Below are 16,477 nucleotides of genomic sequence, written 5' to 3' on the forward strand. Positions count from 1 at the left end.
TCATGGTAGATCCAAATATGATCCATATTCTGAAAGAGCAACTTCTAGTAATAAATCTCAAGATTTCATCGATCTCGGTGCAACCGTTCGATCTTGACGAATTTTCAAGTGACTCCATCATTTTTGGGGATTTTCGAGGGTCAACTTTCGAGTAGATTATCTCCCAGAAAAATCATAGTAGATCCCGATGTGATCCATATTCCCAAAGAGCAACTCTTTCAGTAATAAATCTGAGAACCACAGCGATCTCGAAGCAACCGTTCAATCTTGACGAATTTTTAACTGACCCCATATTTTTAGGAATTTTTCGAAGGTCACATTCAGAGTGGATTATCTTCCAGAAGAATCATCACAGATCGGAAAGTGATATACATTCCGAAGAAGCAACTCCTCATGTTTGGGGTAGGCACTTAAACTTAAGCAATGCTTCACATTCGAAGCCTTTTAACAATTTTGCAAGCTTATCCCCTGTTGGGCTCCACAACAGATAAATGATCTTTGAATGTTTTGGCTTCTTAGGTTTTCTTCCAAGCACATAAATATCTACATATACAGTTGGAGGGAGAGAAAACTGGTATTAACCCTGCTGAATTGGAAAATCATGACTCAATAGAAAGGTCTGTCGAAGCTGCCAGTTGCTGCATGAAAAAGGGCATCAAAATCGATGCTGATATTCTGAGAAATGGCAAGAAAGTATAAGTCTAAAAGTATTTTATTAATATAGACATTCAATCCTTTCGTTGAGGAAACGTGCGTGTGGGATTTGTCCTCACCTCCCCTCGAATCCAGGTCCAGACCAACCATAGACATTCCACAATGTGTTTTTTTTTCCGGGACTTCATAATTCGCTTACACAAAAGCCGGCAGCAATCGGTAGACAATAAATGCGGCAAGCCTGGCCGTCCCAGATAGAAGGGAATCTGGAAACGTTTGTGGTTTTTCCACATTCAATTGTGGCAGATTCGGGAGATGCCCAGGTAAAGAGATTAACTCGACCAGAATTGCGGAGCCCTGGCTGGCCTTCCGATTGCCCGTACGGGGTAGAGAGGGAGGGGGTGGTAAATCCGAGGGTCCGATCCAGTGTATTACGGGATGAGCTCTTTACATATGAGGGCATTAAATTTTCATAAATAACGGACCTTCCCCGAAGCGATCTATTAAACATGCATGGCCCAAATTCGGAATTTAAGTGGACCTGAGCTACCGCGCGCCGGCTTCGACGTGTAAGCCTGATTGATTCGCATTTAACACCGTTTCATCGAAGACTGTATTCAATAATCTATACTCCATTTACTTTTATTTTGGCACTCGGTTGGCCATTTAAATTTGACAAATTTCACTCTGTATAGTACGAAAATGTGGGGTTATGAGGCTTGTCAAAACATTTTTGGGTTTTGAATCAACGCTATGTTGCCCGTTCTTCGTAAAAGTTTCTGTTATTACGTATTTTATCACAATGTCGAATCTCTTCGGAAAATATGTGATGAACATAATTGAAGTTTATACAAACCGATTTAAGGCATACCAAATCCAGTTATTTGCATGGAAAATACAAGAGATCAGTATAATATCATATTATGCACTAGCTTGAGGAGAGTTAATGTTCGTTATCTTCTTTGGCTAAAGTTTGAATACGTTACATCAGTTGTAGATTTCGAAAATATTAACCCGAAGATGAAATGCATGTGATGCAGTGGTTGGGAATGGACATCTCTCGAAGGAATTAACAGATAGCTAAAAGAATGTTGAATTATTCAACAAAAATCATCTTGCATCAGTATAAGTAAAAGGAATTAAAGGAAGTTTCAGGTCAAGATGAACTTCACCTTTGAACAAAAATTCCACCCACATGAATAAACAATTAACAGGACAACTGGTGCGTATTTGTGGCTGTTCATCTTAATACATTGATATAATAATAATAATAATTTATTGGTACCTTGAGACATTCACAATGTATATGACAAGACAAATGAAAAATAGAAAAATCAATTAACGGGAACTTATTCAACGATGACATTAATCGAAAATCCTGTAGTAAACTTTTCGCATTATTCACTCAAACATAAAATTCTCAAATGCCACCACTTTTTTGGGTCTCCAAATAGTAGGAAAGTCTTTGTCATCTTCTTCATTCACAATGTTTCTGATTGTGGAAATATTCAGCTGAAATATATGTCGTTTAGATTCAGATAAAACGTTATATACATTCTCTTACATTGAATATGTTCGCTACCGTCTGACGTATTGTGGATTTTAGAATATCAGGGTATAACTATTTGAATGAGCAGACCTGAATTCTAAATAGCACCTCCTGAAACCCTGTCCCTTTTTTTCAAACACTTTCGGCATTTTCGTAATAAAAATTGATATTAGTTGTGGCAACGGCGTTATGACATTAACGACATTTCATGAGTGCCAACCTTACTCCGTTCTAGTAACAAAAACTTGATAAAATTATTTCATGGCCAACCGACTGCTAAAATAAATATGAATGGAGTATAGTTACTGTTGGAAAATGCTTTATTTTCCGCTGCCAACTTAACAGAAAATGGCTACTAGTCCATCAATCTTCCCAATAATCCGTTTCTTCACCTGAACTACGCGAATCCGGAATCGAGATTTCCCCAGTCATTACACTCGATCAGTTATCGTCATTTCCATGAATTTTCAACGCCCCAAATTACCCTGAATTTGCCCCTAGCTAGCGGCGCACGGGATTTCACCTAGTCGATCGTGGTCGAGCTGACAGACCTCAATGAAATGTGTTTCCTGTGACAGCAGCTCGGGAACCTTCAGATATCACGCGATGCACTATTATTCGATGCCTACGCAAACCAATCAATCACCGAGCATTTGACTTGGCCGAAATTAATGCAGGGGAAACGTACCCATGGGTCAACTGTAAATCTTCGGCTTGGGAGTTTGAAAGTTGAGTCTAGACTATGGTAAAGGACCCTAAAGATCTCCAGATTCAACACCATCAGAATCTTTCTGGAGGAATATAAACTGAGCAGCAAATGAAGTGGGACACCTGAAAAATTGCCCAAATTCGACAAGCTAGAACTTCGAGATTACTTTGATGATGTTGGATTTAAACCCCCAGATGTAAGGTCTTATCCTCAGCCTATATGCCACTGGTCTTGAGGAAGTTTTAACTGAACCCATCTTCTAGGGAATTTTCCGAAGGTCACCTTTCCAGTGTATCTTCCAGAAAAATTATCAAAGGTCGAAAAGTGATGCACATTCCGAAGAAGCAACTCTTCTATACTGCATTCACATTTATTTTAGCAGTCGGTAGGCCATGAGTAAGGTTGGCATTCATGAAATGTCGTTAATGTCATAACGCCGTTGCCACAACTAATATCAATTTTTATTACGAAAATTCCGGAAGTGATTGAAAAAGGAGACAGGGTTTCAGGAAGTGCTATTTAGAATTCAGGTCCGCTCATTCAAATAGTTATACCCTGATATTCTAAAATCCACAATACGTCAGACGGTAGGGAACATATTCAATGTAAGAGAATTTATATAATGTTTCATCTGAATCTAAACGCCTTATATTTCAGCTGAATATTTCCACAATCAGAAAGATTGTGAATGAAGAGGATGACAAAGAATTTCCTTCTATTGGGAGACCCAAAAAAGTGGTGGCATTTGAGAATTTAATGTTTGAGGGAAATAATGCGAAAAGTTTACTACAGGATTTTTGATGAATGTCATCGTAGAATAAGTTCCTGAAAATTGATTTTTCTATTTTTCATTTGACTTGCCCTATACATTGTATATGTCTTAAGATACCAATAAACACCTAATTATTATTATTATATCAATGTATTGAGATGAACAGCCACAAATACGCGCCAGTTGTCCTGTTAATTGTTTATTCATGAGAAATTTTTGTTCAAAGGTGAAGTTCTTCTTGACTTGAAACTTCCTATAATTCCTTTTACTTATATTGATGCAAGATGATTTTTGTTGAAGAATTTAACATTCTTGTAATTATCTGTTAATTCCTTCGAGAGATACCCATTCCTAACCACTGCATCATATGCATTTCATCTTCGGGTTAATATTTTTGGAATCTACAACTGATGTAACGTATTCAAACTTAAGCCATAGAAGATAACGAACATTAACTCTCCTCAAGCTAGTGCATATTATGATATTATACTGATCTCTTGTATTTTCCATGCAAATAACTAGATTCGGTACGCCTTCAATCAGTTTGTATAAACTTCAATTATGTTCGTCACATATTTTCCGAAGAGATTCGACATTGTGATAAAATACATAATAACAAAAACTTTTACGTAGAACGGGCAACATAGCGTTGATTTAAAACCCAAAAATGTTTTGACAAGCTTCATAACCCCACATTTTCGTACTATACAGAGTGAAATGTATCAAATTTCCATGGCCAACCGACTGCTAAAATAAAAGTGAATGGAGTATAGTAATAAATCTGAGAACTACAGCTTAAGTATTCCAACCAATTATTTTCATTCATCAAGCTTTAATTGCTCCATGCCAATTCTCAGAGCGAATACACCCGATACGGTGAAAATAAATTTGCCTTTTCTCCAGTTGTCAGAAGCATGCCTTGAATCCCGAATGGGAGAATCCACGGTCCAATCCGGAGTAACCAAATTCTCGAAGTGTCATTATGCAAACAGAACAGAAAGTAGGGAATAGAGTTTCATCTTCTGGAAAATTGAAAAGCTCTGTTTACCGGACGGAACTTTGTTACGAGCGTTGTCTCATTAAAACTTTGTCCGTTGACGTACAAAAAAGATTTTATTCCGACACTAAATCAATATCAATGTCTTTATTAGTTGATAAAGAAATGGTGTTTTCGACGATGAACTCGGCATTCGGGAAAGTTTGAGACTATCTGGAGACGAATTTAATGAGTTCTGTATCGTGTACACCTAGTTCCATTATCCGAAGGGTTGGATGAAATGGGAAATTATTCGATCTCAGCATCTAGTCACCGTCATCTACACTACAATTGTGGGTATTCGAGAGAAAACTTTTAGCACTTGTTATTGTTCTGTATATTGCTATGTGGGAGGCGTATGTTAGTGTATTACACACACACACACACGTTAAATAGTACAAAATATATCGACCCGGATCATTTCGTTGACTAATTCGAGATCGTAGATTACGAATATGCAATTAGATTTTTTGTAGTATCAGTATTTTAGGGGATAAATCACTTTTAGTGGAAAATTCCAAAAAAATTGGTCCACTTTGAGGAGCTGTAACAGCCAGAAAAAGAGAACTAGACATATGCTGATTTTTTTTGTGATAGATGTATCTTTTGCAAATGAAAAATTTAAATTTTCAGTCATCTACCGCGATCAGTTTAATTTTTATGATTTTTTCCGCGAAGGTCAAAATTTTCCAATTTTTCATCGGTCATAACTTGAAAAGTAAATTTTTCAAAAAATATCTGTTTGTATATTTGTGTTCTACGCCCTCGAATTAGTGTACAGTATGAATTTGGTTTCGATCGGAGACAAAAAATATTTTTCCAAAAATCGCAAATTTTTCCATGCATATGTATGGAAAATTCGAAAAATTTTCGATCTTCCCGATTTCCACGAAAACTGTTGTATTCACTAAATCGAGGGGGTAGATCACGAATTTACAAACAGAATTTTGCTGAAAAGATTAGTTTTCAAGTTATAGTCGATGGAAAACTCGAAATTTTGGACCTTCGCGGAAAAAATCATAGAATCTAAACTGTTCGCGGTAGGAGAAAAAAAATGTTTGTTTTCATTCGCGAAGGATCAGTCTATCACCGAAAAAATCAGCATGTGTCAATTGCCTCTGTTCTGGCTGCTACAGCTCCTCAAAATTGACCAATTTTTTCAAAATTTTTCACTAAAAATCATTTATTTCCTAAAATACTAATCCTAGGAAAAATCTCATTGCTCATTCGTTATCTACGACCTCGAATTAGTCAAAAAAATGACCCTGGTCGTTTCTAATGCGAAAAATAAAAAAAATTCGAATATGCAATTAGATTTTTTGTAGGATCAGTATTTTGGGAAATAAATCACTATGCACTCTTTACCTTTCTGTGTCTTTTTTTTAATTATATGTGTAGGCATAGAAGCGCCAATAATAAAACTGAAACGAAGAGATTACAGTGCATTTGTTTTAGGGACACTTGATTGTGTGAGATCATTCTGGAGAAGTATAAAAATAATGAAAAACTGGATCAACACTCTTTTCCCTTATCTACCTCCAACCAGCTACGTCCCTGATGCGGCAAATCTTCATTTCGTCCTCTGAAACGGGCTAGCGGGAGGTGTAAATCAGAATTTATAGCCTGCGAGTGGTTATCGTTAAATTTTTATGATTGCCGAAAATGAACATCAAATGTTGCGGACTAAAACTCCGTCCTTTTTGTATGCCGCCCAGGCAGCTCTCAAGTGCACTCAATGACCCGTTGAATTCTTGGTATACTCTCGATTAATTATCGAATTTCGACTCCTTATCAAGGAATCCATTGTTGGTAACTTATCGTGCGATGTTGAAGGATAGATCGTAAAAAATTATTTGGTCTTTAGTTCCATTATAATCGAGGAGGAAGGAGAAAGCGATTAGATATGATTATCATTAAAAGGATTGGCTGATTCAATCTATAATACCTACTGCATGAATTTGAAGTAGATATACAGGGTGTTCACTCTCAAGTTTAACAGCGACTAGGAGTTGGTTGCACAGTTAATTTGGTACAATATTTATCGTATAACTTGTAGAGTCATTCGGGGTAACTGAGCGCAGTGGGTAAGTGTGCGCAGTGCGTATATCTCCACTATGCAATGTATGAAAGAGGGGTTCATTTGGGTGAAGCAAGGGCGCAGAATCGCCAAATTGGTTTTTCATAGGAGTACGCCGTGCGACGTTTCGTTAACTTTTATTTGCAATCAATCAAATTCACTAGTTTTCTTGTTAATTTTTAGCATCTCTGCAAACTCTGCCAGGTCCAAGTTCCGAGTCCCTCAGTGTTAAACAATATTTTATTCGTTTATGGGCATATTAATCTAAATATATAATAAAAAATTTTAGGTTCTCTTAGATGCTCAACTTCATAAGAATGTCAATTCAAATTTTGGCTTACTGGGGAAAGTGTGCGCGGGTAAGTGAGCGCATATATTCATTATATGGCCATTAGTTCAGTGAGGAATAAATTATGACATTGTTGATTTTCTTGGTTAAGACCCGATCAATATTGTTCTATTTGTTCAGAAAAATATGAAGAGCCACCAACAGGGGAATGTATCAAGTGTTGTGTTCACCAAGAATTGTGGCACGAACAATAATGCACTGCTTGTAAAAAGGCGCTTCTGTATTGACAATAAACAGCATTTCTCTAATATTGTAACATTTTGATGACATTATTTTGTAATTTGTTTTGATTGTGTGATTCACTAAGCACTGCGTTCACTTACCCCGTGAGGGTGTGCACACTTACCCGCAATACGGGGCATGTGAACGCACTCCGACTTTCTCTATTAAATTCTTTTTTGCGGAAAGAAAACGTTTGTGTTTGTTTGCTTTTTGATGTTTTCTTATACATTAGGAAATTCTCTATCTTATGAATATGTTTTAATTTTCCTAGCTTCAACATTTGAAACAGCGTATGGCTTGAAAGGCAAAAGTGCGCACAGTTGCCCCGAATGACTCTATGTATTATCCTAATGTTGCTGTAGTTTATCAATTGTTCTAATTCCAAAGGACTATTTCTCGTGAAACAGATAGTGTTCATTTTTTGTACACATTATCTTCACGTCCTATGGTAGTGTGATTTTACTGAAAAATGCTTTTGCTGGAGAAGTAATTCGAATGATTCTATGAATCCCTAGAATAGACTCACAATTCGACTACGAATTTTCCTCATAAAAAGAAGGCCCAGGTTGGAAAAATATCTAAAAACGAACATAATATTTCCCTCCGATATCGAAACGAATTCATATGACTCGCATTTGCCATAACTGAAAGTGTATTGTGATGTAGGAATCTTCAAAGCGGAAACTTCTATGGATCATAAATTCGGTAACTGTTGAATTCTGCCATTTTCAGTTTTCCTCAAGAAATCTAGGAACGTGGATCCTTTGAAGTAGCTGAAAGTATTTTCGATAGTTGAAAGGAATGTCTAAGGGAAATATCATTCTTTATGAACGGCTTTCAGATCGTTTTTCAGGCAAAATGAGGGTTGCTGGAAGTGCTATCAGTAAGTCGGCGATTTTCGGGAATATAAAATAAATTGAGACGGTGATGTGCCTCTACCCGATACGGATCATAGATGCCATAATTTTTCCCTCAAAATTGAAACGGTCTTTTTCTGTGTGCAAAGGTATATCGATATTTTCTGCTTCAATATGATCAGAATTTTGAAGAAATGGTCAAGTAGGCAATAGAATTTCGTAGATTGATGGTTATTTCCGGACCTATTGTTTTAAAAAAAAATCGAGTCGGTAGCTTGAATATAAACAAAGTTATGATTTCCTGGGTCACCCAGTAGATTGTGAAAGATGTTCAGAAGGACATCCTCTCAAAATATGTGATATCTGATTGAATATCTCATTCCTATTACGAAAGACAAACCCTTCAAGATCCATCTCCTAAAAACTGCGTTGAAAACAAGGAAATCCTCCTGCTGTTGAATTCCACTCCGGTTTTTCTGGCTCGCTTTGAGATTGTTAACGAAATATGGAAATTTTAATTACGCAACTCGTTCTTTGCCAGTAAAACCGATGATCAAAGGGTTGTGGTGAATTTCACATCAATCAGAAACAGAAAAGTTTGGATTGAAGCACTTGAATTCATTTGAATCTTTTCGCTAGAATCGTCACACTCATATTTTCACATTTTTGATAGTCGTATGTGATGTAAATATTGGTTCTCATTTCAAAGATTACGAAAATGAAGCCTCCAACAAAATATTGCTCGTAAAACAGTTAACATTGGCTGAAATGAAATAGCTTCTCCTCGAGTATTTCAAATAGCATTCACGAAATTTCAAGGTCTGAATTTTTCACGCTACAATTCAAGATCAAACAGTATCATTACTGAGAAAGTGAACTTTAATGATGTTTCGTGTTTGGTTAGAAATGTAGTAGGTATTCAAACAACGTTTTCATCATTACCAATTTTTGATACACAGTTAATATTTATTTATTTATTCGTGTCAGAAGCATCATATATAATAAGTATTGTAACATAATAAGCATAGTCATATAATAAGTACAGTAATAAAGTATAGTAGGGCTAAACATTTTTTGCCCAGAATCGGGCGACGTCAATTGCGTTCGGCTTCGCTGCCACAAGGTCCTCTATGGTACATCTAGCAGTTAATATTATATATTATTATTCCCAATTATAATTTTAGGAAAAGGATCGTGAGGAATTGCTTTTGTTATTGACCCTATAATTTCCATAATTTTCATGATACCAACAGATTTTTCAATTTTATATAATGAGGTTGAGGAACATCAATTTTATGGTACGATTTATAACTTGATATAGAAATAAATTGATATTCTGTAGGGTTATCCTCAAATAGTAGTTGTAAATTATATATTGCGATTATAAAGTAATAATGAATATTCAAATATTGACTTACACAACTGGTTACATTGATAGAAATTTTCAAATGATTTCCATCATTTTATATGCCCTATAATTTCCATTGGGCAAAATTAGTAATTGGTTTTGAGTTGTTCATAACGCACAACAAATATCCATTCACGAAATAAATTAACTTCGAAGGAATATGTTCAAACCCACACGTTGCAATAACTAAGCATAAAACTCAAGACTCCAACAGAGAACGTATCGCATTACAAATATTAGGTACTTCCCCCATAATTTGATTACAAACATCTCGAGCACTGAAAAGTGTACTTTGAGAGCTGAAATCCCATAAATACAAGTTTACAGTCTGTTAACCATGTAGATTGATGACTTGAATGGAATGTTACAAATAATATCCCCTTTCAAAGGTGAATCAACATACAGGAGAGCAGCTAAGTAATAATCCCTTCACCAACTGTCTGTTTCGTTAAAGTAGAGCTTGTCTGTGTCATAACTTGATGTTATGTCGATTTTGTTCATTATATTCATTCTCACTTCACATCAGAGAAATGGGAAAGTTTGACGGGATATTCTGAAAGCCAAAAACGCAAGATTGCGACAGCAAACTCGTGTGAAATAAAGTGAATAAATGTAGAAATGGCAATTTTTAGGAGTTACTGGACTACACTGCGCAAAAAAATTAACGCACATTCTGAAAATCTCAATTTTAATGAAAGTAAACTCTACATTGACTTTATAACTTATTTTTTATGTTCTCTCGGGAAGGTTTTGAACGAAACAAGACACATTAAATGGAAGAAAAATTCAGGATTTCACCGAATCTTATGTGAAAGAAGAGAAATGAATAATTTTCAAAATACTGAAATGCTGATAAGTGATTTAATACTTGGTATTACCACCCCTTGCGTTAATTACAGCTCGGCAACGACGGTTCATACTCAAAATGAGTGATCTTAAAATGTTCTGATCTAATCCTTCCCAGATTTCTCCGAGTTGGATTCCTAAGTCATTAAGAGTAGCTGGATGATTTACTGAACTTCTCAGCCTTCTATTGAGGTTGTCCCAGACCTGCTCAAGCGGATTGAGATCTGGACTTCTCGCTGGCCATTCCATTCGAGAGACTTCAACCTCTTCAAGGTACAACTGAACGATGCGCGCACGATGCGGTCTGGCATTATCGTCCATAAAAATGAAATTTTCACCAATGTATGGGGCAAATGACACTACATGCTCTTCAAGAATGTTCCTTATATACTAATCAGCATTCATAGCTTCATTATCAACGACCACTAGGTCTGTGCGAGCAGTCAAAGATATTCCACCCCATACCATAATCGATCCTCCCCCGAAACCTGTAGTATTCAGGAAATTGCACTGAGCATATCTTTCATGTGGACGTCTGTATACAAGGGAACGTCGATCACAATGGTAGAGGCAGAATCTAGACTCATCTGTGAAAAGAACTCTTTCCCAATCGGCCTCTTCCCAATGGATATGCTCCCTCGCAAAATCCAAACGCGCCCTTCGATGGGCTGGGGGTAAGAGCTGGGCCTCTTGCCGCGACACGAGGGCTTAAATCATATTCTCTGAGGCGATTTCTTATTGTCTGAGTGCTAATTTGCACCTCATGAGTTTGCTCAAGCTGAATTTGGAGGAGGCGAGCGGTTGCAAACCGTTGTCTCAACGAAGAAACTCTCAAGTAACGTTCTTGAATGGCAATTGTTACCCGTGGTCTACCCTGTCCTGGTCTTCGGACATTCATAGCAGTCTCCCTGAATCGCTGCAACATTCTGGACACACTTGTATGGGAAACTCCAAACTTTTCTGCAATTCTTGTGTATGTCCACCCTTCTCCTCGCAAAACTACCGCTTGGGCACATTCCTCTTGGGTCAAATTGCGTGTTTCGCGTTGCATAGTGATCGAGTGCAGAAAACCAAACGAAAGAAAAACTATTGATCACTAGAATTGATCGAGAACAACTGATTTTAGAATGGAGCCAATACATTCAAAATCTGATAATATCATCTTTTTTTATTCCTGCTGAGAAAAACCATCTGTATTGAAGAAAACAGTTGAGAGTGGATAACATATGCATGCACAATTCTGATAAAAATAATTATTATCATTGAGAACACCTTCAGTTGTAGAATAAATTTGAGATTTCCATAATGTGCGTTAATTTTTTTACGCAGTGTATTTCCATCATTTGAGATTATTTCATCCAACGTTTCGGCGAGTCTTAGTCTGAGGAAAATTTGTCAGTTATTCCCTGAAGACGGCTGGCGACTTATTGGCGAAACGTTGCTTAGAATAATCCGAAATGATGGAAATATTCAAATGAACCCTAAAATATCTAGGCCTCCTAGTTTCGTTAGCGCTTTTCCACCAACTCATCTTTTGGAAGATTTCCCCGGAAAAACCGATCCAGATGATTCGATTTCCCGCGACGCGAGACGTATCGGAATTACCCGAAGCGAAAATGTTGCTCGATGATTCCCCCTGCCCCAATTTTTTGCCCGCCAGTGGTGCCAACTGCGTGAAAAATAAGAAGTCGCCTCTCCCGTCGATTTCTTGACGAAAAACGGCGGTTTCAGTCTGGTGACTTTTCCAAGAAACGGCGGGAACCCTGCCTCTCGTCTATACGGCAGATAATTATCGGGACTTCGCCCACGACACGATAATTTGGCTGACCTTGTCTTACTGGCAATGACAAAACGGACGGAGACATTGCGAATAGCGTTTTTCGGTTCGATGAAACTAGTTAGGCCGAAAAGGTTGCTCTGAAACGCAATTAACGGTTCATTTTGAATTCAGCCCTCCGTCAAATGGGCTAGCCCATTTCAACGGTTGAAAATTCTATAGCCTACTTGCCTACTTGAATTTGAACTCATAACGATCTACCTATACGAGGATGTATTGATATCTAGTTAGCCTAGATCAGTTCCATGCATAAAAAAAATATTGCGTTACCATAGCAACGAACAATAACTCATTAGAAGTGTCAGTGTGAAGATTGAAGTCAAAAAAGTAAACCAGAATTACGCAATGAATCAAAAAAAAGAAGATGTCCACCGAAATTGTGAAAATCGAAAAATTGGAGTATCGAGCCATCTTCAAGTACCTGTATTCAAAGGGTTAAGAGGTGAGCAGATTTACGAAGATATGCTTAGTACCCTCGGTGATCAATGTCCTTCGTATGAGACCGTGAAAAATTGGACTGCAAGCTTCAAAAGAGGTAAATTTTCCATTGAAGATGATGACCGATCGGGAAGGCCAGTTTCTGTGTCAGACCACGAAAATATCGATGCAGTTCATGACATGATTTTATCAGACCGTCGAATTGGGCTAAAACGGATATCTGAAGCACTGAATATTTCATACGAACGCGTTCATCATATAGTTCACGTCAATTTGGACATGAGAAAAATCGCTGCAAAATGGATCCCCAAATGTTTGAATGTTGACCAAAAGAGTGCAAGGGTAGAAGCATCGCGTTCGATCTGTGCTCGATTTGAAAACGATGTAGACTTCTTAAACCAAATTGTTACTATGGATGAGACTTGGGTACATTTCTACGATCCAGAAACAAAACAATAATCGATGGAATGGCGACACTCTGGTTCTCCAAGACCTAAGAAGTTTCGTGTCAAAAAATCTGCAGGAAAAGTTCTTGCTTCAGTCTTTTGGGATTGCCATGAAGTAATCATGATTGATTATTTGGATAAGGGTAGAACAATAACCGGAGATTACTATTCGATATTACTGACTATTTTACGGAAAAAAATTAAAGAGAAACGACGCCCTTTCACACAAATCTCATGTTGCCATGCGAAAAATTCGTGATTTAGGGTTTGAATTACTAGAACACCCCCCTTATTCACAAGATTTGGCTCCATCCGACTATCATCTCTATCCCCAACTGAAAAAAAGTTTAAAAGGTCGTAAACGAAGAGGTAGTAAAAACTGTGGAGGTCTGGTTTGCAGTGCAAGAAGAAACATTTTTTTTTGAAAGGTCTAGAGACGTTGCAGTTTCGCTGTAATAAATGTCTCCAATTAAGAGGAGAATATGTTGAGTAATCAAATATTTTGACGTTGAAATTTTATTTGGTTCTATGTTAGACTAAGAATTTCTCAATATATCCTCGTATACCTCAGTAGGTAGGTACTTAATTCCATGATTGTTTATCGCAATAGACAGAACACAATCATAGTTTTCTCTGATAACAAAATATGGGAGAAATCAAAGGAATAGCCAATTGCAATCCGGTTTTGCCGCAATGGAGATTAATAAATTCCCAACGGGGGACAAAAACATCAACGAAAAATCTACGCTTTCTTCAATTTCTTATCCCAATTTCATTAAAATTCCTCGTTGTAAGTTTCCTCAAACAGCACCAGATCCGAGTGAGACTGGAAGGAATCAGCAATATCGAAGACCAAGGGAATCGAAAACACGTAAACATAAACAAGAAAACGTAGACATTTTTATGCAAAACACGACTCTGGAAACTATATCTCCCAATATTCAATTCTATTTCCAGGGAAAAGGAAAGGTTGGGTGGGGGGGGATATTCTTAAGGAAATCAACTTGGGAGAAGCGCGAGTCAGGAATCGTGGAAAAAGGTAGAAATCAACGAATAATTCGGTTATATTTTTCGCCCACGTTCATTCTTGCAAAGTCCTTCATTTTCGAGAAGAAGCTCAGTTCACAGAATGGAAGCTTCATGCTGCATTCGGTGAATGATCCAATTCCAACATAATTGCCGAGGCATAGTTGGACGGAAGTGCAGTTGGGTGAATTTTTGGTTGATCTTTTGTACCAATCCTTCTCTCGATTGAAAAACTCGGGATTGGCCGAAAAAAATTGCTAGACCCTCTGAAAGTCTGCATTTCAAGAACTGTTTTCCTGAATTTTGCAGAAATATAATCAATTATACAGAGTTTTCCATTCATTGGCAAAGTACAAACAGCTCATATTATATCTTTAGAAAAAAATCACATATATAGGTACCTACTACTCCTCTATTTGATATTTGTCAACAATATTCCATTTCAGGTGAAAATTTCATATAATGATTGCAGAAACTGATTGTCCTCAGCTCGTGGTTACCAGTTTATTCCTCACAGAAATAAAATACACAGAAGATAGTTTTTTTTATTGCCAGAAATACCTTATTACGGTTCTGGCCACGACCCAGTTTGTCTTCATCTGATTGTAACTATAATTGGTACCAGTTTTTCTGCTAATTATATCGTTTACCTATTGCAGGTTCTGTGGTAGCGATGACTAATCAGGTTGCAACTGTTCTGACCCGTCGGATTTTTTCCAGGAAATCAATTAGATTGTGTGAACTTGAATGTGAATGAAACATTGAAACTGTATAGTATATGTGGCAGGTCGTAATAAAGAAGGTAAGAGATATATGTGTGTGAAGTTGGCCCAGCACTTTTTGATTTTCGAAAAAAAATTTTGTGCTGAATTGTGCTAGGTTTGTGCTGATTTGTGCCGTTGAAATTTTTGTTTTATTCCACACGGTTCTCAAAATATTTCACAAAATGTATAGAATGGGCTAGCCCAGCACTTATCGAAAAAATGAGTTTTGACGACTGAAACAGGTTGTGCTATGCATGTACATTGTTGTGCCGTTCGAATTTTTGCGAAATTCCCTCTTATCTCCCGGAAAATCGAAAATGAAGAAAAAAGTTAGCTCAGCACTTTTGATTTTTCTTCTCAAAAATTAGTGGAAAAATTTGTGCTACATTTGTGCTGACTTGTGCCGTAAATATTTTCTCGAAAATTAGTCGGATTTTCCGGGAAATCGCAAAATTGAAAAAAAAGTTAGCCCAGCACTTTCGTTTTTTCTCAATGAAAACTATGTGAAAAATTGTGCTAGTCGTGTGCCAACTTGTGCCGTTGAAATTTTCACGAAAATCCTTCTAGTTTTCCAAAAAATTTAGATTTTGGAAAAAAGTCAGCCCAGCACTTTCGTGTTTTTGCAGTTTAATTTTTTTTATTAAATTGTGCTACATTTGTGCTGATTTGTGCCGTTGAGATTTCCAAAAAAAACTTTCAACTTTTCCTTCAAATGGTGGATATCAGAAAAATCAGTAGATTGCCTGAAATCAGTATAAATGGCAACAGGCCTAATACTCGTAAATTGAGCTTAATGAACTCCAGCGTGGAAAGCCAATGACTGTAAAAGATTACTATTGTTTATAACTCAATTTTCTTGATACAGATGCAGATGCGTGACTCTGAAAATAGTTTACCGTTAATCTCAAAATTTTATATATATGGAAGATACGTTTCAGTCCGTGTATGAAATTAAGCTGAAAAATTAACAGCATGTAAACAGCCATTAACATTAGTTTTTCAAGAGTTTTATCTACAAGTTATAAACAATAGTAATCTTCTTTAGTCATTAGCTATCCACGTTGGTGTTTATTAAGCTCAATTTACGAGATTTCTCTCCTGAAAACTGAATTCTGGCAACATTGTTATCGTGATACACTTCTGATGATTTATGACGCTATGCAAAACTTGATAAGTCGTAGGTTGTGCACGCAGGGTTGCCAACCTCAACGGTATTCGGCCTGTTGCCATTTATACTGATTTTCAGGCAATCTACTGATTTTTCTGATATCCACCATTTGAAGGAAAAGTTGAAAGTTTTTTCTGAAAATCTCAACGCCACAAATCAGCACAAATGTAGCACAACTTAATAAAAAAAATCAAACTGCAAAAACAAGAAAGTGCTGGGCTGACATTTTTCTTAATTTCGCGATTTCCCGGAAAATCCGACGAATTTTCGAGAAAATATTTACGGCACAAGTCAGCACAAATGTAGCACAAATTTTTCC

At 36.9% G+C, this 16,477-nt stretch overlaps 1 protein-coding gene and 1 long non-coding RNA gene across 8 annotated transcripts in view; one reads left to right on the forward strand and one right to left on the reverse strand.

Annotated features, from left to right (window-relative positions):
• LOC123312045 overlaps positions 1-16,477 on the reverse strand; it is a 153,993-nt gene that overhangs the window by 125,384 nt on the left and 12,132 nt on the right. The gene's annotated exons all lie outside the window — the stretch shown is intronic.
• LOC123312048 lies at positions 370-15,038 on the forward strand. The gene is made up of 2 exons (XR_006537568.1): positions 370-699; positions 14,886-15,038. It is a non-coding gene; the product is annotated as an uncharacterized LOC123312048 (long non-coding RNA).

This window comes from Coccinella septempunctata, chromosome 4 (genome assembly GCF_907165205.1).
Source record: "Coccinella septempunctata chromosome 4, icCocSept1.1, whole genome shotgun sequence".
Taxonomy (NCBI): Eukaryota; Metazoa; Arthropoda; class Insecta; order Coleoptera; family Coccinellidae; genus Coccinella; species Coccinella septempunctata.